Below are 24,956 nucleotides of genomic sequence, written 5' to 3' on the forward strand. Positions count from 1 at the left end.
GGAAGACAGCTAAAATAATTTTTTAATGGATACACAATACAAAAAGTTGTAAAATGTAACATAAACAGTATAAAATATGTGAGGGGTGAATTTGTTTATTTTTTTATGCATAGAAATTTAATTGTTATCTTAAGCTAGAATGTTCTAAGTATAAAATGTATGTAAATCTTTTGATAAACACTAGAAAAATAACTGTAGTACATACAGAAAAGTGAGCATCCAAGCATATACCAACGACAAAAAGAAATACAAAAAATGGGAAAAAAGGAAATAAAGTATTATTAAACAAACGATGTAATTATAAAATATACAGAAAAAACAAAATTACAATAGAAAGCCCTTACCTATTCAAAATTACTTTACATATAAAGAGATTCAAGTATCCGGTAAAAAGACACTGTTATAAACTATGGCCTGTAAAATTGAGAGTAAAATTTAATTGCTATGATAGAAAGAAGTGGGGCCTTGGGCTCGGCACAGTGACTTACATCTGTAATCCTAGTGCTCTGGGAGGTCAAGGTAGGTGGATTGCTTGAACTTAGGAGTTCAAGACTAGCCTGAGCAAGACTGAGATACCATCTTTACATAAAATAGAAAAGCTAGCTGGGTGTTGTAGCCAAGTATCTACAGTCCCAACTACTCAGGACGCTGAGGAAAGGGATCTCTTGAGAGCAAGAATTTGAGGTTGCTGGGAGCTATCATGGCACAGACCTCTACCCAGTTTGACAAAGTGAAACTCTGTCTCAAAAAAAAAAAAAAAATACAAGTGGGGCCTTTAAAAACTGATTAGGCCATCAGGGCAAATTGATTGGATTAGGGTTTTTATTTTTATTATTATTTTTTTTAATCCAATGAGTGTGTTAGTTACCATGAACATAGTTCTGTTTTTTAAAAACAACAAGAATAACAACAGCTCTACCTGATTCACAACCTTGCTCTCCACCAGTTCTTTGGTCTCCTTCATGTTAATGCTGCAGGAAAAATCACTTTTTCAGATGTCAGTACCATGGTTTTGCCTTGCCCAGCCTCAAGGATTGAATGTCAAATAAACTTCTATTCTCTTTTTTTGGTGGGTTTTTGAACTATTCTCTTGCCTCAGCCTCCTGAGTAGCTGGGACTTCAGGTGCCTGTCACAACTCCCTGCCATTTGTTTGCTGTCGTTGTCATCATTGTTTAACAGGTCTGAGCCAGGTTCCAACCACCATCCCTGGTGTATGTGGCCGGTGTTCCAACCACTGAGCAATGGGCAGCAAGCCAAAACTTCTATTCTTTATAGTTTACGCAGTCTGTGGATTGTTATATCACTTAAAAATGGTATAAAACAGAGATGAATAGATTTTTTAAGTCTCATATTATTCTGCTTACAAATGATTCACGTTTGATTTAAGGACAAATAGGCAAAAAGTGAAAGGATTGAAATGAAAAATTTATGCTAATTTTAAGTGAGAGTGCAGGAGTGATCATACATTATATAGCACAAAATAGTTTTGTATGAAAAATCTGTCAAAAAGGTAAAAATCATTTACTATTTATTAACAAAATGGCTAAACTGTCGAGAGGAAATATGATTAATATGTATGCAATACTAGAACTTCTAAATACATAAAGTGAACATTAGCAGAATAGTAGGAAAAAATAGAAAGAAATACAATAATAAAAAGGGATTTCACTGACCTACTTAAAACAATGAATAGATCATTTCAGCAGAACACCAGTAAATGTGCACTTATACAACACTGTAGACTAACCAGACCTAACAAATACATGTATCGCATTCCACTCAACACATATACAACCCAATAAGATTAAAATCATGAATTAGAAATACTAAATGGACTAATACTGAGGAAAAATCTTGAAGCACTAATAAAAAATCCTCCAACAAAGAGAAGGAAAAGATGGATGAATTCACAGGCAAATTCTACCAAGCATTGAAAGAAGAAATAATCAATCCTTCTCAAACTCCTAAGAAACTAAAGGGGGGAGATACTTCCAAACTTACATTATGAGACCACCATTATCCTCATACTGAAGCCATATAAAGATACTACAAGAAAGAAAACCATAAACCATTATCTCTAATTAAGGTACAAGCAGAAATTTTCAACAAAATACTAGAAATGAAATTCTACAACATGTGTAAAAGATTATATACCAAGAATAAGTAGGATTTATACTTGGAATGCAAAGATTTAGCAACATATACAAACAACAAAAAAAGATATACTACAAAAACTGAAATGATATAAATTATATGATTATCTCAAAATATTTATTTAATACATTTAATAAAATTCAAAGCACTTTCACAATAAAAACTTGAAATTCTATACACACAAAGATATGTATCTCAACATAATAAAATCATATATATAAAGCTCTAAGGTACCATTCTCAACATTGAGAATTCTAACAGACATTGCTTTAGTATCAGACAAGCAAATAAATGTACCCAATCTGAGGATTTTTACTCAAAATTGTATTAGATAAAGCCAGAGTAATTAGGTAATAAAATAACAAAAGACATTCAAATCAGAAATAAAGAATTAAAACTCTTTTGCTTATAGACAAAGTAGTCAGATATAAATAACACTGTAAATATTATAACAAAATTATCTATTTATTTATGTATTTATTTATTTTCTAGACACAGAGTCTCACTTTATCACCCTCGGTAGAGTGCCATGGTGTCACAGCAACCTCAAACTCCTGGGTTTAGGTGATTCTGTTGCCTCAGCCTCCCAAGTAGCTGGAACTACAGGTGCCCACCACAACGCCCATCTATTGTTTTGTTGCAGTTTGGCTGGGGCTGGGTTTGAATTCACCACCCTCAGTGTATGGGGCCGGCACTCTACCACTAAGTCACAGGCAGTGCCCACAAAATATTTACAGATAATAAACCCATTGACTAAATTTGTAAGTCAACATTCAAAACTGACTTGAATTTCTAAACTCTAAAAACAAACTATCTGAGAAAAGGTTAAGAAAACAATCCTACTTACAATAAAATTAAATACTACAAAATTTTAATAAATCAGCTTGGTGCCTGTAGCTATGCAGCTAGGGGGGCTACGACATACACCAGGGCTGGAGGGTTCCACCCTGGCCTGGGTCTGCCAAACAACAATGACAACTACAACAAAAAAATAGCTGGGTATTGTGGCAGGTGCCTGTAGTACCAGCTACTCAGGAGGCTGAGGCAAAAGAAACACTTAAGTCCAAGAGTCTGAGTTTGCTATGATCTGTGACGCTACAGCACTCTCCCTAAGCTGATTAAAAAAAAAATTAATTAATCAATCTCGCTGGGACTAGTAGTTAGCCACATGTGAAAAGAAAAAAGTCATTATGCCCATAAGGACATTTTCACTCAAATGTTATATATAGAAACACAATTTACAACTGGAAAGATGTGGAAATAATCCAGGTGCCCTTTACCACAGGAATGGATTAATAAACTATGGTATATGTATATGATGGACTAGTATGCAGCCATGAAAAGATGGCAATTTTATAGCTTCTGTAATAATCTGGAGGGATTTGGTGAACATTATCCTAACTGAGGTATCACAATAATGAAAAAAAATGAGCATCACATGTACCCAATACCAAATTAGAACCAGTAGATTAACAACTCCATGCTGCCTCCTTGCCTTGACCTGACAAGGGAGGCCCATTTGCTGACTATAGTGAAAGTGTCCTGCTTTGCAAACTTTCTTAGTCTATCATCCTGCCTTCATCTTCTTCAGTAAACCTTCTTCCATGCTTTCCTTACTTAAAGGTGTATGGTCATTTTTATCCAAGAGCATTCTAAGAACTGAGGACCCAAGCAGCTCTCAGAAACCCTGACATTTTAGGATTCAAGCAGCTGCCCTGAAACCCAATATTTTTGGTGCTCTGTGACTTCGATAAACCTGACTTGGATTAATTCTGCCTAGCTAAGCCAACTCACCTTTTTCATAAAGACCTTCACTCCGATGACTAGGACTGAAAAAGGTGATTGAAGTTTTCCAAAGACTTCTAGAGATCTCCATATTCCTAAACTTCCTTGGAGGATCTCAAATACTGTTCAAATGGAATTCTGCTCTGAAACCTTCAGATAAATAGTTCTTCATTCGCTCTCTCCTTGATTCCTCCCATATTGGAGACATTTAACAGCCCAAGAAGCTGAAAGGCTTGGCACAAAATTCCAGGGATGAGGACTAAATGCCACTTGCAAATCAGCTCCTGGTATAGTAGCCAAAATCAAATGCACGACCAAACAGCCTCCAGCAAAAGAGAGATACTGGGTGCATGGCAACCAAACATACTGGGTGCAACCCTCTCACTGGACAAACTGCTGCTCCCGGGGAGATGCCCAAATTGCCCAGGATTCAGCCAGCTGGACTTCCCATTGTGCAGGCTGCCTCCACAAACTGGCACTTATGTTAATTACTTTTTTTGCCTGTACTGGAATAGCAGCTACTCCAGGAGTAGCCACAGGGGCCACAGGAGGTGCATCCTAGGCCTCCCTGAATGTCAACAGTTCCTGAAATAAAAACAAATAAATAAATAGCACATTGACAAAGTGGCCAAGGGCAGAGTTTCTAGGATCCAGGTACTCCCACTCCACCAGAGAGAAATATATGCCCACAAAACTGCATATCACTAATCCCTGAATAAATGAATAAAATAGAATTTAAGGCATGGAACAATAAAAATCCTCAAAGAAAGCATAGGAAAAACATTGGAAGATATTGGCCAGGGGAAAGACTTCATGAAGAAGACTGCCATGGCAATTGCAACAACAACAAAAATAAACAAATGGGACTTCATTAAACTGAAAAGCTTCTGTACAGCTAAGGAGACAATAACCAAAGCAAAGAGACAACCTACACAATGGGAAAGGATATTTGCATATTTTCAATCAGACAAAAGCTTGATTGCTAGGATCTATAGAGAACTCAAATTAATCCACATGAAAAAAGCCAACAATCCCATATATCAATGAGCAAGAGACATGAATAGAACCTTCTCTAAAGATGACAGACGAATGGCTAACAAACACATGAAAAAATGTTCATCATCTCTATATATTAGAGATATGCAAATCAAAAGAACCCTGAGATATCATTTAACCCCAGTGAGAATGGCCCACATCACATAATCTCAAAACTGCAGATGATGGTGTGGATGTGGAGAGAAGGGAACACTTTTACACTGCTGGTGGGACTGCAAACTAGTACAACCTTTCTGGAAGGAAGTATGGAGAACCCTCAAAGCACTCAAGCTAGACCGCCCATTTGATCCTGCAATCCCATTACTTGGCATCTACCCAGAAGGAAAAAAATCCTTTTATCATAAGGACACTTGTACTAGACTGTTTATTGCAGCTCAATTTACAATCGCCAAAATGTGGAAACAGCCTAAATGCCCAGCAACCCAGGAATGGATTAACAAGCTGTGATATATGTATACCATGGAATACTATTCAGCTATTAAAAAAAATGGAGACTTTACATCCTTCGTATTAACCTGGATGGAAGTGGAATACATTATTCTTAGAAAAGCATCACAAGAATGGAGAACCTTGAATCCTATGTACTCAAGTTTGATATGAGGACAATTAATGACAATTAAAGTTATGGAAGGGGAAGCAGAAAGAGGGATGGAGGGAGGGGGGTGAGGCCTTGGTTTGTGTCACATTTTATGAGGGCAAGACATGATTGCAAGAGGGACTTTACCTAACAATTGCAATCAGTGTAACCTGGCTTATTGTACCCTCAATGAATCCCCAACAATAAAAAAGAAAAAAAAACTGCAAAAAAAAAAAAATGAATAAAATGGCTAGAGTTCTTAATTTGACTCCAGATAAAATGAGGGGGTTAAGGCCAAGCATGGTAGCTGATGTCTATAATACTAGCTCCCTTGGAGACCAATGCAGGTGGATTGCTTGAGCTCATGAGTTCCAGAAAAGCCTTAGCAAGATCAAGATCCCCGCTCTAAAAAAATAGCCAGGCCTTGTGGCAGGCGCCTACAGTCCCAGGTACTTGGAAGACTGAGGCAAGAGAATCACTTGAGCACAACAGTTTGAGGTTGTTGTGAGCTATGAGCTGTGATGCCATAGCACTCTACACAGCTTGAGACTGTGTCTCAAAACAACAACAACAACAAAAAGGTAGGCATTGTGGCAGACACCTGTTACAGCTACTATAGCTGAGGCAAGAGGATCACTTGAGTCCAAGAGGTTGCTGGAAGTTATGCCATGGCATTCTAAGAGGGTGACAAAGAAATTAGTTATATATTATCAATGTCAGTGTCTCTTAATGAAGAAAATGTCTCCTCTAGGTTTTGTGTAGTCTCAGTTCAAAATCTGGCCATTTCTTGTTCATTCCTGCTTGAAGTCAGATCTTCTATGTAGTTTCTAGGTGGAATCAATCTGGCTCTGTACTCTTGAATGTAAAGGAAGCTGGAGAAGAGATTTCCTAATGGAAAGTCTCTAACACATCCTTTATTTAAATTTTGCATCTGTAGATTTAGGTCTTGTAGAGGTGGGGACATTGCAAGTGCCGTCTGCACACCCGTGAACAATTCTGTAAGAGGAGAAGGGGGAATTGAGATTCTAAGAACTACTCAATGCACATGTGTAATGAAACACAGCTGGAAGGACTGGTGCTCTGTGAATTTATCTATTAGATAAACCGGCTCTAATTGCTAAAAATGAGCCTGTAGATCCCAATGAGCCAGAGAGATGATCTCACCTATCAATTTGGTTGCAGTGTACAATATGCTCCACAACTTCCAGGGTTGTGACTAGAAGCCCTCAAAAAAGATGCCTGTACAGTGAAACTTGTGGGGCACCTTATAGGTTTATATCGTGTCTGGAAACCCTGGACAGCATTTCAGAAATAGAGAATAATCTTCACCCCAAAAATCTATGCACTATTCTAAAATAGACAGAAAATAATTTATAACATAATTAGACTAAAATGTGATGCTCACCACAGGCAATATGGCAAGAGATTGCCATAATTAAATCTTTAAGTAGACGACTTGACAGCACCATTCTCTTTTTCGTTAGTTTGTTTGGAGGCAGAATCGCACTATGTCACCTTTATTAGAGTCCCCTGGTGTCACAGCTCACAGCAACCCTCAAACTCTTGGGCTTACAGGATTTACTTGCCTGGCCTCCCAGTAGCAGGGAATACAGGTGCCTGCCATAATGCCTGGCTATTTTTGTTGTTGTTGTAGTTGTCATTGTTGTTTAGCAGACCCGGACCAGGTTCAAACCCACCAGCCTTGGTGTATATGGCTGGCGCACTAGCACCTGAGCTATAGGTGTCAAGCCTAACACCATTCTTTATATATAGCACATCCTATGTTCACCTGGTAATTTCAAAGGGAACCCTTGTTTTGGATGTAGTCCAAAGAAATTTGAATCGGGTATATTGAAAGAAAAACAATACTTTACTTGTCTTCATGACAAGGTAGAGATTCGCAACTTGGAGCTTGGTGCCTGCTGAAGATGAGCTCCTACTTTTCAACAAAAACTGCTTCATAAGACTCTATCCTCCCAGGAATAATTGATGAAGATTATAAAGGTGAAATATTAATGATGGCTTCAGCCACCAAAAATATCCAATTGTCTTCAGGACATCGTGTGGCTCAAATATTAATTTTACCATATGATAAGGGCAAAACCTCTCTCTTCCAAAACCACCTTTGGAAGCACAGAAAAGCATGTTTTTTGGCATACTTTTCTAAATAATACTCATCCTCAATGTAAAGTAACATTTGAGAAAAATATTCAAATTATGGGGCTTATAGATACCAGAGCAGATGTTTCTATCATTGCTACTCACATGCGTCCTGCACGCTGGCCAAAATCCCCTGTGGTACAGTTCCCTGGCATCACAGCTCACAGAAGTATTCAAACTCTTGGGCTTGCATGATTTGTGAAAGCTACTTTTATTGGCATTTGGAACCATGACTAATATTGAACAAAGTACTTTTGATTTGCATTGTAAAGGACCTGAAGGATAGGCAGCTGATGTCCGCCCTTACATCATGCCTATTGTGGTCACGTTATGGGGTCAAGACTGATCACAATGATGGGGAGTGATGCTTACCATCCTCACAATTTTAAAGGCTGTTAAATAAAAATATTATGTTTCACATGGGCTATGATCCAACTCAGCCTGATGTTCTTAGAAAGCCTGAAATAATCCAGATGGGCCATGATAAAACAGGCCTAGGACTTTCTTCATTATCAGAGGATTTTTCTTAGGGGCCTCTGCCCAGAACTTCTGCACATCCGTGAACATTTCTGTAAGAGAAGAAGGGGGAATTGAGTTTCTAAGACCTTCTCAATGCACATGTACAATGAAACACAGCTGGAATGAGTGGTGCTTCTTTCCTTGCAATGGAAAACAGATAAACCAGTTTGGGTGGAGCAGTGACCCTTTCTTTGATAAAATTAGAAGCACTGCATCAATTAATTGATGAACAATTGCAAGCTGGTCATATTGAATCTACAAGTTCCTGGAACTCTCCAATTTTTGTAATTAAAAAGAAATCAGGTAAATGGAGAATGTTAACAAATTTAAGAAAAATTAATGCACTTACCCACCCAGTGGGGTCTTTGCAACGTGGAATACCTAATCCTACCTTAATACCAAAACATTATCCTATAATTGTCATTGATTTAAAATATTGCTTTCTTAATATTCATTTGCAATGAAAAGACATGGAACATTTTGCTTTCACTGTTCCTGCTTTAAACAATGAAAAACCTACTCAAACTCTTGGGCTCAAGTGATTCCCTTGCCTCGGCCTCCTTAGTAGGTAGAACTACAGGGGCCTGCCACAAAGCCTGGAGCTTTTTAGAGATGAGGTCTCTCTCTGGCTCAAGCTGGTCTCAAACCCCTGAAGTAAGGCAGTCCACCCAAATTGGACTCCTTTTTTTGTTTGTTTTGTTGGAGACAGAGTCTCACTATGTCATCCTTCTGGTATTACAGCTCACAGTAACCTCAAACTCTTAGGCTTCAGTGATTCTCTTGCCTCAGTCTCCCAAATAGCTCGGACTACAGACACCTGCAACAACGCCCGGATATTTTTAGGTTTTAGTTGTCATTGTTTTTTAGCTGGCCCTGGCTGGGTTCGAACCCACCAGACTGGTTGTATGTGACTGGTGCCATAACCACTGTGTTATAGGCACCAAGCCAAGAATACATATTCGTATTAAACATTTAGTACACCTTGTCTGACACTTGATGCATAAAAAATGTAAACAATGACTGTGATTTCACCAGGATTTCATCACACTGAAAATATGTAAACATTCCTCCCTAGAAAGTGTTATTTAAGGTTATGGGATAACAGCCCTCTATGGACCACTAGGAGAGGGAAAATCTACATCATTTTCTGAATTAAAGAATGATGACAACAATATATATTCACTTTGCTACCCTTTAATAATAGAAAGAAATGTATGAATAATTAAACACAAATATGTCTTTAATTATAATGAATTGCATGACTGTCATCAAACATCCTAGAGATGTAAACTTTGTTATGTGAATTATAAAATTTGTCAGTCATCTTAGCCCTTAAGAAAACTTAGAGGTCTGGGCGGCGCCTGTGGCTCAGTCGGTAAGGCTCCGGCCCCATATACCGAGGGTGGCGGGTTCAAACCTGGCCCCGGCCAAACTGCAACCAAAAAATAGCCGGGCGTTGTGGCGGGTGCCTGTAGTCCCAGCTACTCGGGAGGCTGAGGCAGGAGAATCGCTGAAGCCCAGGAGTTGGAGGTTGCTGTGAGCTGTGTGATGCCATGGCACCCTACAGAGGGCTATAAAGTGAGACTCTGTCTCTACAAAATAAAAAAAAAAAGAAAACTTAGAGGTCAACTTTCTGATTATATTGTTCAAGTTCTTTTGTACACTTTTATTAAAAGTATACAAAATTATTACTGCTGGTCATCTAGGAAAATCTGAGAAGTGGTAGGTCTTAGTCCCATAGCAGCATCTTCTACGTAATAGGGTCCAGGAGCCTGCAGTTCAAGTCTCGTCTGATCTACTAATTGACCATGATCTCCTGTCCAGGGATGGTGAGGGACCTAAAGAGAAGAATTTACCTAATGCATACAGGTATCTGATGGCACAGATAAAACCTGGGCTCGTGAGAGGTTTTCAAGTCTAACCTGAGATTCCTGATAAATAAAGTTCCAGAAAAGCTAATTTTAAAGAAAAGAAAAAGCTAGATGGCTAATAAATGTTCTTGCTGCACTTTATGCAAATAATAAGACTCGGTATCCTGAAAGTACAGTTACTTTAGCAATTGAAATAGTTCTGTTGTAATTTGGTTTTTAGTAAAATGAGAAATCAGTGGGAGAAAAATAATTCAAAAGAAAAACTGTAGCCTACCTGTATTAGAGTCCAGGCTTATCTACAATGCCAGCTCATAAAATAAAACTTAACTTTAGTTCTTTACAAACTCTTAAAACTAAATGTTACCTTAAAAAGTATACTAAGTCTATAGATAAGAACTAAAGTTCTTATGTTCTCATTGTGTAAACCTTAGCCTCAAAATCCAGAACTTATACATATTTATAAATGACTACTAAATAGTTACAATTCTTTTACTCTTGACTTAGTCTCTGTCAGTGTAGAAAAGCCAGAAAGCCGCAAACATATGTAAGGTGGCTGAGGTCATACAGAAGCCACCCTGGTCAACTGCCACTTGGTGTGTGACACGTAAAAAGATAAATGCCAAAGCCAGACCAGGCTTCTGTTAGAAATCTGCCTTGGATGACACATACCAGGAGAAAATTAGGAAGTCGACTTCACTAAAATACAGCCAGCAAGCAGAGAGTATAAACATCTTCTTGTGTTAGTGGACACATTCTCAAGATGGGTAGCAGCCTTCCACAACAACTCTTAAATGAAATCATTCCTAGTATCTTCAGTTCTCTTTCTTGGCTCCAGAAAAATAATTCACTCACAGGTTTGAGACACCTATCCAGACTCTAAGACTGGTGGCAAGGAACCCGGAACTGCTTTCCAGCCTGGTAACCGAGTCTACATCAAGTTATTTCAGAAGGAAGGACTAACCCCAACTTGGAAAGGGCCATTCACCACCATTCTTGCCACCCCAACCACTGTGAAAGTTAACGGCCTAACAGCATAGAACCACTATGCCTGAGTGGAAAAAAACAGAAGTGAACAGTGAAACCTCCTAGACTGTCAGGCCTAGAGAAAATCTTCTCAAGCTGTAACCTCAATGTAACTTCAAGTGCCATTGATTTATGCTTGAAGAAACCTTCTCAGAGTCCACATGAAGAGATGTTCCTTAGAAGACACTCCATAATGATTAGAAAGCTAATCATGCAGGAGACAGACCCAGAAAGCAGAGTCTGGCTGTCTCTGGAATTTCCTAGAGGGAATTTGGGGAGTGGAAAAATCAAGATAAGTTAATGTGCATTTTAGCTATAGGTTACACCCGTTCTTTACAACTGAATAGCTGCCTAAGTTTTATAATCACTTTGTTTTTCTTTGTGCTCTGTTTATAGTTACCTTGTAGTCTTATCGTATAGATTATCTGTCACCAGCTGGTTTTCTATTATGACGTGTATGGGCACAACTTTGTATTGTTAGAGTAGATAAGCTTGTAAGAAATAAAGAGAAATTGCTACATGCCTAAGAGAGCTGTAGCCCTCCGCTTCTCTAAACATTTGACTGCTGGTTTCATCTCTGCGACCCTGGCCCGATCACTTCCAGCAACACAAGCTAAGACTGTTAAAATCTTAATTTCCTTCCTATGTGTTCTGTCAGTTTAAAGATTCCTTCCCCATACCCTTGCTTCCTCCCCTCCTACTTTGTGTTGTTTGATGGAAAAGAAAAAGTAATAGCAAATGAAAACTGGGAAAAGAGTGCTTTGGGTCCAGTTTTCCACACTGACCCATGCAGGTTGCTTGGCCCATATAAAAGAGTGCTCACCCGGGGGATGATATTAGATGAAAAGCCATCCCTTCAACTATGCGCAACACAGGTAGAAATGAGATCACAGAGCAGTGACTTTGCCCTAAATGACACCAAGTATGTCACTGCAAGGAGAAAGAAGACTTGTGGTGAGGTCAAAGGGGGTTCCTGGGCATGTCTGACACCTAGGACATGTAACCCCATTTCAATCCAGGTGCAGAGACCAAATGAGTCTGGAGACAAAAACAGGCTTGGAAACTCCAAACCCCACACATGCTAGCCTCAAGGGACTCAGTTCTCAATTCAGTTAATTAGACTCCCCAAGACTCCCCTGAGACTAGTGGGACTAGCAAAACTGTAGGATTCACTGTTTAACTCTTTTAATCCAGATTTTAGGGACCCTATACCTTATAAGAAACCACACCAAAAACTCTTACTTCCTACTCTGCTAGCTATGTTAAATAGTATGCATCATCTTTTAAATGCAACTCAACCTGAAGTAGCTTCTGATTGTTGGTTATGTCTACAGCCTCGACCCCCATATTATGTACGGTTAGGAAAACAACACCCCCCCCCAATAACTACCAAGAACCTTTTGCTTTGTACGCAGCTAGCCCCACCGTTTACTCTAAGAGATGTGACTGGACAAGCATGGTATCTCCAGATCCCAGGCTACAGCTTAACCAAATCCTCCTTGACCACAGTAGCAGTAATTATACCCAAGATCTAGAACCATCTTTAGCTAACTTTGCTCCTAATAAAACTTGGCTAGCTTGTACTATAGGCTTAACCAGATGTATCACAGCTCACTTGCTTCAGCCAGAAGGAGTTTGTGCAATAGTGCACGTATTGCCGTGTATGTAGGTATGTATGTATCCTGGTTCAGAAGGAGAAAGTTTAATCCTGTCTCAGAAACTAAATTCACACTGCCAAATTCAGACAACAGTTTTAATTCCAATCCTGCTCAGTCTTACAGCAGCAGGAGGTGTTTCTGTGGAAACTCTGCCTTAGTAAAAGGTAACAAAGACCTTGAAGTAGTATCCTCACAATTTGATGGAAGCCTAGAAAACCTCCAATATGCTATAGACTTGCTCCACACCTAGGTGGACTCAGTAGCACAGGTGGTCCTCTAGAACTGGAGAGGACTAAAGGTCTGCTGTGCTATACTAAGAGAAGCCTGTTGTTTTTATGTCAACAAGTCAGGGGTAATTAGGGATATTTTCCAAAAGGTTGAAGATGGGTGGCACATATACCTCAGCAGCTAGGGTGTTGACCACATATACTGATGCTGGTGGGTTCAAACCGGGCCTGGGCCATCTAACAACAATGAAACCTGCAACAAAATAATAGCCAGGCTTTGTGGCAGGCATCTGTAGTCCCAGGTACTTGGGAGGCTGAGGCAAAGTAATCACTTAAGCCCCATAGTTTGAGGTTGCTATGAGCTATGATACCAGGGCACTCTACCGAGGGCAACATAGTGAGACTCTGTCTCAAAAAAAAAAGGTGGGGGGGACAGTCTGAGATGATTTAAACAAAAAAAGAATGGAACAGTAAAACTCTCAGACCTGGTTCCAAAACTTATGTGATTGGAATCCGTGACTAACAACAATTTAATCACCAGTCTTGCTGGCCCTTTAATCCTCCTTATCCTAGGTTTGCTGATAGAGCCTTGCATTCTCAACTGGTTCATCAATTTCATAAAAGCTCGACTGGCTGCAATAAAACTCATGGTAATTAATGCCCAATATGACTCTATACCCTTAGATAAAGAGTCAAGTATTTGACTAGGACGAGCGGGGAATGTAATACCCTAACTTCCTCCATTTTGAGCAAGCAAGCCAGACTTATTCCATACTCCATCTTGTTAAGAACTTTCAACACCCTGCCCTTTGTAAACCATAACTGCCCCTTGAGCAAGCAGCAACCTTGCAGAAACAGGAAGTCTAGCTGAAAGCTGAAAAATCTTTTGAACCACAATCCTGTCATAATTCTGTCTGTGCACATCCCCCAGATCCCCCTTGTAAGCACCCTCCTTTACCCTATAGTTCTAACCTTGCAGGTGTTGGCTTCTGTCAAACTCTGCTTGCACTAGGGCTTCCCATCCCCCCACATGGTACCATATAAAAACCTTGAATCTCACCTCAACAGGGTCAAGAGGCTTTGAGGTGTGAGCCTGCTCTTGGTGGCCAGCCAATAAAGAACACCTGCTTAATTCCAACTCAGTGTGCTGGTGTTTCTCTGTAATTCCATTCAAGTTGGGTACCACGAGACCTCTCATTTGATCCCACAATCCCATTACTAGGCATCTACCCAGAAGAAAAAAAATCATTTTATCATATAGTTATTTGCAGTAGATTGTGTATTACAGCTCAATTTACAGTTCCCAAGACGGGAAAACAACCTAATGGATATCAACCTAGGAATGGATTAACAAAATATGGTATATGTACTATGGAATTGTATTCAGCCAACTTTACATCTTTTGTATTAACATACATAGAGTTGAAACACATTCTTCTTATTAAAGTATTAGAAGAATGGAAATGCAAATATCCAATGTACTCAATATTGATATGAAGCCAGTAGACAATCTAATACACACCCACAGAAGAGAAAAACTCAATTCAATTCAAGTTGAGGTGAAAGGGAAGGAAGGAGGAGGGGATGGGAAGATGGAAGGAAAGGAAGATATTTGTGTGTTCCCACTTATTTGGCATAATGTAAGGTTATACATGGCACATGTGCTCTTTTGGGTGCAGGACACAACTACAAGAAGGACAACAAATGCAAATATTGTAACCTAGTTATTTCTACCCTCACATTAACCTGAAATAAAAAAATACAGAAATAAATTGGCACAGGGAAAAAAAGGGTTGGGAAGATTGTGAGAGGTCCAAGGCATATTTCAATCCAAGAGATATATTTAAGTGGTGGTGGAACACTAGGTAGAAAACAATGAAAGTAATTCTGAACAAGAGCTTATTCACTGAAGATAACAAATGAATGAAAGAAAGATAACAAATGAAGCTTTTCTTACTCTAGAAATTCTCCAGTTTATCAACACTTTTCCTTAGATGAGGACTAAACTTGAAACTGATAGAAACACTTTGATAGATTAAAAATACTCAAGGCTCGGCGCTTGTAGCACAGTGGTTACAGCACCAGCGACATGCACCAAGGGCCTGCCAAACAACAATGGCAACTACAATCAAAAAATAGCCAGGCGTTGTGGTGAGCACCTGTAGTCCCACTACTTGGGAGGCTGAGGCAAGAAAACTGCTTAAGCCCAGGAGTTGGAGATTGCTGTGAGCTGTGATGCCATGCCACTCTATCAGGGCAATCGCTTGAGAGTCTGTCTCAAAAAAATAGAAAGAAAGAAAATAAAATGATTCTAGCCCTGATTTTTTGTTTTGTAAGTACAACTTATGTGCAAACTTTAAACAATCAAACAGCACCGTGTGAAGTAAGAGTGTATATCTCTCCACACCAAATAAAATACTCAATTATATTTTGAGTGCAGTGACCGTTCCACTATAAATGCAAAAACACTAGTGACAATACTAAAGGAAATCTAGAGTTATGCCTTACAAATACTGAAATCTTCAGTCACGTCTGAAGAAAAAGGCCATCCTTGGAATGATTTATTTCCATGGTCAATATTCATGTGCAGATGAGCCTCATGAAACATAAACATGGGCATTAAATGAGACCAAAGCTCCCAAGGAGAGCTCATTTTGCTTTTCTGTCTCAAATTAATGTGTACACTATTACCTCTTCACTCAATACATACCCATACAAAAACACACTGTTAAATAGTGAACAAATGGTCAGTGCAAATTATGAGAATTTTATCTAGTTCCAGGAGAAACCTAAGTGTCTCTTTATTACTGTTGTAAAGTTTCCTTTAAATGCCCCTGGGGCTTCATTAGTACCCAGAATGCCAAGGAAAGGTAAGTTATAAACCAAAAGCATATTTTACCAAGTTCTTACCTTCCTGGGATGCCAAGTGCTTGTAATTTCCTCTATTTACTTATAACTTTTTCATTGTTATATGGTGGCACTCTAACAAGTCCCCTGGCATACCCCATATCCACAGCAGAGGTCTAACTACCAGCAATTCCAATTCCGGGATACTGCCAAGAAAACAAAGCTTCTCCCTAGTACCTCCACCCTTTTTTTGGTATTTTATCACAGAAAAATTAAATCTTTCTTAGTCTCTACACTTTTCACATGGTCTTATCTTAACCAAAAGAAAAATTCTCAGCCTGAAGCCAAGTAATTATTAAATTAGAGTAACTAAACGACCTCAAGGGAGTATCTCTGTGAGGTTTATCCATCAGAACAAAGCAATAACATTTTGAATTAAAATTATTGGGTTAAATCTGCTACTTTTTGTTTCCCTGGAAAGTGATCTTTTTATTGTTTCTGGTTTTTAAAGGCAAAAGAGAACAAAGAGTGGACTGTTAAAAAGCTAAGTGCAAGAACTCTTATTGTTTAGCACTCTGGGAGATAAAGTGGGTAGACTGCCTGAGCTCAGAAGTTCAAGACCAGCCTGTGCAAGAGGAAGACCCCACCTCTACTAAAAAATAGAAAAACTAGCTGGATGTGGTGGTGCATGGCTATAGTCCCGGATATTCCGGGATGCTGAGGCAAGAGGATTAACTGAGCCCAGTAGCTGTGAATATGACACTACAGCACTCTACCCAGGGCACAGAGTGAGACTCTGTCTCAAAAAAAAAAAAAAAAAAAAAATTCTTGGTTAACAGAGATGACATTAGTTAGTGACTGGCTGTATATTGTGGAACTTTAGGGCATAAGTTATAGTGCTCATCTATGACATTTTATAGCTACTTGGTGTCAGCCTAGAACCCAGATAGCAAGTGGTTTCAATAGGTAATTATTTAGATCAAGGGGAAGTGGGATGTGACTGCTTTTGCATTATAAATGCCTCTCTGCACCTGATACTTTGGAGGGGCTTTCATTCCCCAGTTATAAGTTTTTATTTATTTCTGAACACTAATGCTTGTCATCACCACAACTAGAAAACCAATTTTGATTTTATAATCTAATTGAAAGTCTCATATTCTCATTTCTTTTCTACTCAGTCCCTTAAAGATTGGTTACCAGACACAGACTAAAAGGGTTAAATGACTGATTACTGATCAAAGCATGAACACAATTGGGAAATCAGTGCACCTGAAGAAATGAATTGTGGGCTCAGCACCCATAGCACAGTGGTTACGGCACCAGTCACATACACTGAAGCCGCCAGGTTCAAACCCAGCCAGGGCCAGCTAAACAACAATGACAACTGCAACAAAAAATAGCCAGGCATTGTGTCTGGCACCTGCCTATAGTCCCAGCTACTTAGGAGGCTGAGACAAGAGAATCACTTCAGACCAAGAGTTTGAGGTTGCTATAAGTTGTGACGCCACAGCACTCTACTTAAGGTGACATAGTAACACTCTGTCTCAAAAAAAAAAAAAAAAAAAGGGCGGTGCCTGTGGCTCAGTGAGTAGGGCACAAGCCCCATATGCTGAAGGTGGCGGGTTCAAACCCAGACTTGGCCAAACTGCAACAAAAAAATTAGCCAGGCAGTGCTCGCTTCGGCAGCACATATACTAAAATTGGAACGATACAGAGAAGATTAGCATGGCCCCTGCGCAAGGATGACACGCAAATTCGTGAAGCGTTCCATATTTTTACAAACAAGAAAAAAAAAAAAATTAGCCAGGCATTGTGGCGATCACCTGTAGTCCCAGATGCTCAGGAGGCTGAAGCAAGAGAATTGCATAAGCATAAGAGTTAGAGGTTGCTGTGAGCCATGTGACGTCATGGCACTCTATCCGAGGGCGGGACAGTGAGACTTAGTCTCTACAAAATAAAGAAAAAAAGAAGAAAAAGACAAGAAATGAATTGTGTGTATGACCTTGTAATAGTCATAACACAGAGAATTCCTTGTGGATATTTAAATCATCATTTATGGGTTTCTAATTTTTACTGTTTTTCTATAGCTGCCATCTCTATTTGGTCCTTATATGTTTGTTTTAAGCATATGTCTTTAAAAAACCATTTTTCTCAAGTTACACACAGTATAATCAGAAATAAAATTCCTTCTTGCTATAAGAAATATTGTACTGGGGGAAGGACAAGATGGCCAACTGAGAACAGCTTCCAAGGGAGGCTCCTGTCCAAAAGGAAAGATAATGGCCAGAAACAGCACAATTAAGCTGAAAACTGGGAGCCCAGCTGAGAGAGAGATGATAACTGCACGTCACCTCTGCTAAGGCAAGCTGCGACTCCAAGAAATCAAGCTTCACGTACAAAATTAATCTGGAAGGAGGAATGTCGGTCCCCTCCCCCACAAAAGCTGTGGTTTTTCTTTGTTTTTCTGTCTCCTTTCTTTTCTCTCTTTGTTTGCTCCTGCGGGTATTCTACGGACAAGTGGTGAACTGTGGACCTCCTGCCTCACCCCATGGGTGAGTGCTGTGGGAAGTGGGGAATACTTCCTCAGAGGGACCTTGCCGCAACTCTGGACACTCTCTTGCTGGGCAGAAATATCAAACTAAGATCTTCCCTGCTATTCTCAACTTCCAGAACTCCCTTCCCCCCTTCCCGATGAACCAGAAGCATAACCTCTGCTGAGACTGAGAGAGGAGGTTCCTGAGCAGTGCCCCCCTTCCCTGGTTGCCAGACCATGCACAGACACCCAGCAAGAGAATCCGGGGACTGTGCCAACCCCCCTCCAGGATCTCCACTTGTAGCCCTGTATCTTCGCACCCAGCTACCCGTGGCAACCTGGACCTCTGTATGAGCAGTGCCGTGACCTGCCACATGCCCACCAGGCTCTGCATTCTCTGACCAGGAACTCGGGGAGCCACACAAACCCACGTCCTCCCTCCCATATCCTCCCAGGCACCACACCAGACCACTCGTCTAGCCAGGGACTTTGGTAGCCGCACACCCTCTAGAGCCCTTAATGGCTCTGCAAAGAGTCCTTCTCCTGGCCAGAGACTGCTGGAGCCTTGGGCTCTCTGTGCCAAAGTCACCAGGTGCCAGACGCTCCCAGAACCGTGTGCATCAACCCCCGCCCACTGCTGGATCCAGGTGTGCCACACTCCGGAGCTGCTCCCACAACCAGAACTCCCTGGCTGGGGCAGCCCCAGGGGAGCTACACAGGATCACTCCCTACAAAGATCCAGCAACAACAGAGTGATCCTGGTGGGGTCTAATCTTAAAGAAACACCTCCCCAAATCTGAGAACGGCCAGAGGCAAAAGAGAAAAACAATCATGAGGCGAAATCAATGGAAAAACTTTAGCAATATCAATAATTAGAGTAGATCAACTTCCCCAAGGAACAATGGGGCAGACACAGCACAAGATCCTATGTACAAACAAATAGCTGAGATGTGAGAAATCTAATTCAGAATCTGGATAGCAAATAAGATCAAATTAGAATTCCAAGCAGTAACCCAAAAGATGTCTCAAGCATTCAACAAATTCAAAGACCAAATGACCAAACATTTTGACGCATTGACACAAGAAGTTGCAGCCTTCAAAGATCTGAGAAACACAATAGAATCCCTCAGTAACAGAATGGAGCAAGCAGAAGAATTTCTGACATTGAAGACAAAGCTTTCGAACGCCCCCAAACTCTCAAAGAGGAAGAGAAATGGAGGGCAAAAACAGATCACTCTCTCAGAGAGCTCTGGGATAGTTCAAAGAAAACCAATATTCGTCTTATAGGGATCCCTGAAAGTGATGAAGTGGCTTCACAAGGCACAGAGTCTCTTCTTCATGAGATTATGAAAGAGAAATTTCCAGACATGCCAAGAGATTCTGAAATTCAGATAGCAGACACTTTCAGAACTAAAACCAAATAAGACATCCCCCCAGACACATCATAATCAATTTCACTGAAGTTTTGATCTTTGACAAGCCAATGAAAAACATTCAGTGGGGAAAAGATTCCCTATTTAACAAATGGTGCTGGGTAAACTGGCTGGCGACCTGTAAAAGACTGAAACTGGACCCACACTTTTCACAATTAATTAAGATAGACTCTCACTGGATAAAAGATTTCAACTTAAGGCATGAAACTATAAAAATACTTGAAGAAAGTGCAGGGAAAACTCTTGAAGGAATCAGCCTGGGTGAATATGTTATGAGGAGGACTCCCCAGGCAATTGAAGCAGTATCAAAAGTACATTGCTGGGATCTGATCAAACTAAAAAGGTCTGCACAGCCAAGAACATAGTAAGTAAAGCAAGCAGACAGCCCTCAGAATGGGAGAAAATATTTGTAGGTTTTACCTCCATAAAGGTTTAATAACAAGAATCCACAGAGAACTCAAACATATTAGCAAGAAAAGAATAAGTGATCCCATCTCAGGGTGGGCAAAGGAGTTGAAGAGAAACTTTTCTAAAGAAGACAGACGCATGGTCTACAGACACATGAAAAAAAGCACATCATCCTTAATCATCAGAGAAATGCAAATCAAAACTACTTTGAGATACAAAACCCCAGTAAGAGTAGCCCACATAACAAAATCTCAAATCCAGAGATGTTGGCGTGGATGTGGAGAAAAAGGCACACTTCTACAATGCTGGTGGGAATGCACACTAATACGATGCTTCTGGAAGGATGTTTGGAGAATACTTAGAAACCTAAAAATAGACCTGCCATTCGATCCTATAATTCCTTTACTAGGTTTACACCCAGAAGACCAAAAATCACAAAATGACAAAGACATCTGTACCACAATGTTTATTGTAGCCCAATTCATAATCGCTATGTCATGGAACAAGCCCAAGTGCCCATCGACCCACGAATGGACTAGCAAATTGTGGTACATTGTATACCATGGAATATTATGCAGCCTTAAAGAAATACTTTATCTCTTTCATGTTTACATGGATGGAGCTGGAACATATTCTTCTTAGCAAAGTATCTCAAGAATGGAAGAAAAAGTGTCCAATGTACTCAGCCCTACTATGAAGCTAATTTATAGCTTTCATATGAAGCCTATAACCCAACTATAGCACTAGAATATGGGGAAAGGGCCAAGGGACAGGAAGGGAGGGGGAAAATTAGGGTGGAGAAAGGGTAATCGGTGGGACCACACCTACGATGCATCTTAGGATGGGTACAGGCAAAACTCACTAAATGCAGAATACAAATGTCTACTTACAATAACTAAGAAAATGCCATGAAGGCTATGTTGAACAGTTTGATGAGAATATTTCAGATTGTATATGAAACCAGCACACTGTACCCCTTGATTGCACTAATGCACACAGCTATGATTTAATAAAAAAGAAAATCATTGAAACAAAAATGCTTACTATCCTGCAATAGCAATAAAAAACACATTTACCCTGAAAAAAAGAAATATTATTACTAAATATGATTCTACATACTTACATGAAATCAGAAGTGAATGTATTCTATATTTGGATAGCTTTAGTTCATAGTGTTCCAACATTTTTAAACGTAATTTGATATCTTACATTTAACCTTTCTAGTAGCTACATATCAGAATTAGAATTCTGATACCTACTTTTCATATTTCTTTCATTTGCTATTTTTAAAACATGTTGCCACCTCAACCATTGCAGTTGCTTATCTTCACCTAGTCTAAGATATTCCATAAAATAGATTTTGAGATCTAACTTCATCAGAGGTAAAAAGCAGATATTTAAAAATAATCATTAGGAAGAAAAACACATAGGTAAAAGGAGCCTTTATTACCTCATATGATTTATAATATATGCAGTAATATGTTTCCATACTTTCATATTTATATATAATAAAATTTATATGTAGCTTTACATATAATTTTATGTTATGTATTTACATATAATACCTAACATGTTATTTATATTTGTACGCTTATCACCAGAACTATAGTCATGTGACACAGAGGCATGACTACAAGCCCACTCATGCACAGGATTGTATGCCCACATCAATCTCAGCTGATAGCACAGGAGTATGGACAAGGGCCTAGGAACCAGTAGAAAACTGATAAGAGGGTACAGCACCTTAGAGTGTGATCTAGTGCATGCAGGTTTTGAGAAAAATTTCTCCAGACAAAGATTAGGACAGAAAGAAAAATAAGGATATTCTACATTTCCAGACAGAAAGGTGAAAGAGGGAGAGTGGGCTGGCCTAGGAAACCAGCTATTTGAGCTTTCTATTTAGGGGGTGAAGAAGAAATACAGTGATAATCAAACTAGCAGGATACTTTGCATCCATTCCTTTTCTCTTCTTAGTAGCAGGCCCATAACAGAAGTAATAGCCAAGCTTATCACTAGTGACTGCAATCTTGTCAGTGATTTCACCCTAGGGATATGAGTTTTTGGAGAAGGTACTGAGGCCTGTAGCTCACATCCCCTGCTGTCCATTCAGGAACACTCCAAGGTTGGAAAAAGCAAGTTCTAGTTTTTCGTTTTGTATAGTCCAGGAAAAAGCCTCAAATAGCCACCAAAATTCTATAAAATAAAACCAAATCTAGAAGCATCACATTACCAGACTTAAGGTTATACCAATAGTCCAGAGTGATGAAAACAGGAAGGTATTGGCATAAAAAAGAAGAGACATATATCTAAGGAACAGATCTGAGACCCAGAGGTGACATCAGCTTTATGATCTTCAATAAAGTGCATAAAAGCATACACTGGGAAAAGAATCCCTATTTAATGAATGGTGCTGGGAGAACTGGTTAGCCACATGTAAACTAGAAACTGAACCTCTCACCACTAACAAAAATTAACTCACATTGGATAAAGGATTTATATCTAAAACCCTAGAAGGAAGCATGGGAAAAACTATGACATCAGCCTTGGGAAAGAATTCATGGAGAAGACATCATTGCCAATTGTGGCAAAACCAAAAATAAATAAATGGGACCCAAGCAAGCTTCTACACAGCTTAGGAAGCAATCAACAAAGCAAACAGACAGCCTTCAAAAGGGGAGAAGATAGTCACATGTTACAAATTCAACAAAGGGCTAGTAACCAGAATCTATAGAAAACTCAAGGAAATTGACAAGAACAAACAATCCCATTAATCATTGGGCAAGAGACATGAACAGAATCTTTTCCCAAGCAGACAGATGAATGGCCAAAAATACATGAAAAAATGCTTGTCAGACCTAATCATCAGAGACATGCAAATCAAAACCACTTTCAGATACTACCTAACACCAGTGAGCATAGTCCATAGAACAAGTTCTCAAAACTGAAGATACTTGGCTCGGCGCCTGTAGCTCAAGCCGCTAAGGTGCCAGCCACATACACTGAAGCTGGTGGGTTTGAATCCAGCTTGGGACCGCCGAACAATGACAACTATAACCAAAAAATAGCCGGGCATTGTGGCGGGCATCTGTAGTCCCAGCTACTTGGGAGGCTGAGGCAAGAGGATCTCTTAAGCCCAAGAGTTTGAGGTTGCTGTGAGCAGTGATGCCATAGCACTCTACCCAGAGCAACAGCTTGAGACTCTGTCTCAAAAAAAAAACCCAAAAACGGAAGATACTGGTAAGGACAGAAGGGAACACTTACAAACTGTTCTGAAATTAGAAACTAACACAGCCCTTTAGTAAAGAAATATGGAGAATCCTCAAAGAACTAAAAGTAGATCTTCCATTTGATTCCACAATCCCACTACTAGATATCTACCCAGAAGCAAAAAACAAACTCATCTTACCATAGTGCATGTGCCGTCAAGTATTTATAGCAGCTCACTTCACAATCACAAAGATGTGGAAACAACTAAAGTGGCCATTATCCCATAAATGAATTAATAAACTGTGGTATATGTATACCATCAAATACTATTCAGCCATAAAAAGATGATGACCTTACATCTTTTATTTTTATCTGGATGGAGCTGAAGAATATTCTCCTTAGTAAAGTATCTCAAAAATGGAAAAGCAAGCATCTCATGTATTCAATGCTAACTGGAATCTAGTAGATGAACGACTACGGGTCCACATGAGAGGAAAAACACAATTAAAATCAAGTAAGAGGGAAAGGAAAGAGGGGAAAGGGCTCAGTAAGCTCCCACTTAACAGGTACAATGTAGGGGTATATGGCACACCTCCTGAGGGAAGGACTCAAATTCAACTCAGACTTTCCCTAACAAATGTAAACAATGTAGCCTAATTTTATGTACTCTTACATTAATCTAAAATAAAATTCAAAAAAACCCCAACATACCTACTTCCTTTTTACTCATATATATATGAGTTCATATTCATATAGATGTCATAAAGTAAGAGAAGAGTACAGTGGTTCTTTTCATTTTATAAAGGCTTCCTTTATTTCTGGTGTCTACTTATTTTATCAGAACTTTCAATGTCTTTTAAAAAGGTTTAGCTAATACAGAAAACTCAAGTATCCATTATTGGCAATATGCAACCAATCCCAAGAAATCTCACAACCCTCAAGGAGTCTTAGGTTTGGGGAATTGCTGGATCTCTTTTATTCCCTCTTGCTCTAACTGCTTTGCTTTAGCAGAGATTGCTTATCCCAAAAAAATTAAATAAAAGTAGTTTTGTTTGTAGTTTTTTCTTACATCGTGTCTGTGTTCAACTGTGAGACACTATAGCAAATTTATTGGACTGAAGAAGGGTGGTCCATGGTGTGAAGTAAGCAATGACCTAGGCTTCACAGTGGTGACTACATCTTAGGCTTATAATTCTGTGTTAAACTACTGATGAACTTTGAGATCCACAAAGGTAATATGGAAAACATTTCCTTCACAGACAACCATATGCTTTTTGTTATATCCATACAGAGTCTCATTCTGTCACCTTGGGTAAAGTTCTGTGTAGTATAGCTTATAGCAATCTCAAAACGTAAGGCTCAAGTAATCATCTTTTTTTTTTTTTTTGAGACAGAATCTCACTATGTTACCCTAGGTAGAATGTCATGGCATCACAGCTCACAGCAACCTCAAACTCTTGGGCTTAAGCAATTCTTTTGCCTCAGCCTCCCAAGTAG

The 24,956-nt window shown here is 39.5% G+C and overlaps 1 non-coding gene across 1 annotated transcript; it reads left to right on the top strand.

Annotated features, from left to right (window-relative positions):
* Nucleotides 1-17,548: 17,548 nt before the first annotated feature.
* Nucleotides 17,549-17,655, top strand: LOC128573268 (U6 spliceosomal RNA). Its single transcript, XR_008376411.1, has one exon. It is a non-coding gene; the product is annotated as a U6 spliceosomal RNA (small nuclear RNA).
* Nucleotides 17,656-24,956: the final 7,301 nt, after the last annotated feature.

The sequence above is a fragment of the Nycticebus coucang genome, chromosome 20 (assembly GCF_027406575.1).
Source record: "Nycticebus coucang isolate mNycCou1 chromosome 20, mNycCou1.pri, whole genome shotgun sequence".
In the NCBI taxonomy this organism is placed as follows: Eukaryota; Metazoa; Chordata; class Mammalia; order Primates; family Lorisidae; genus Nycticebus; species Nycticebus coucang.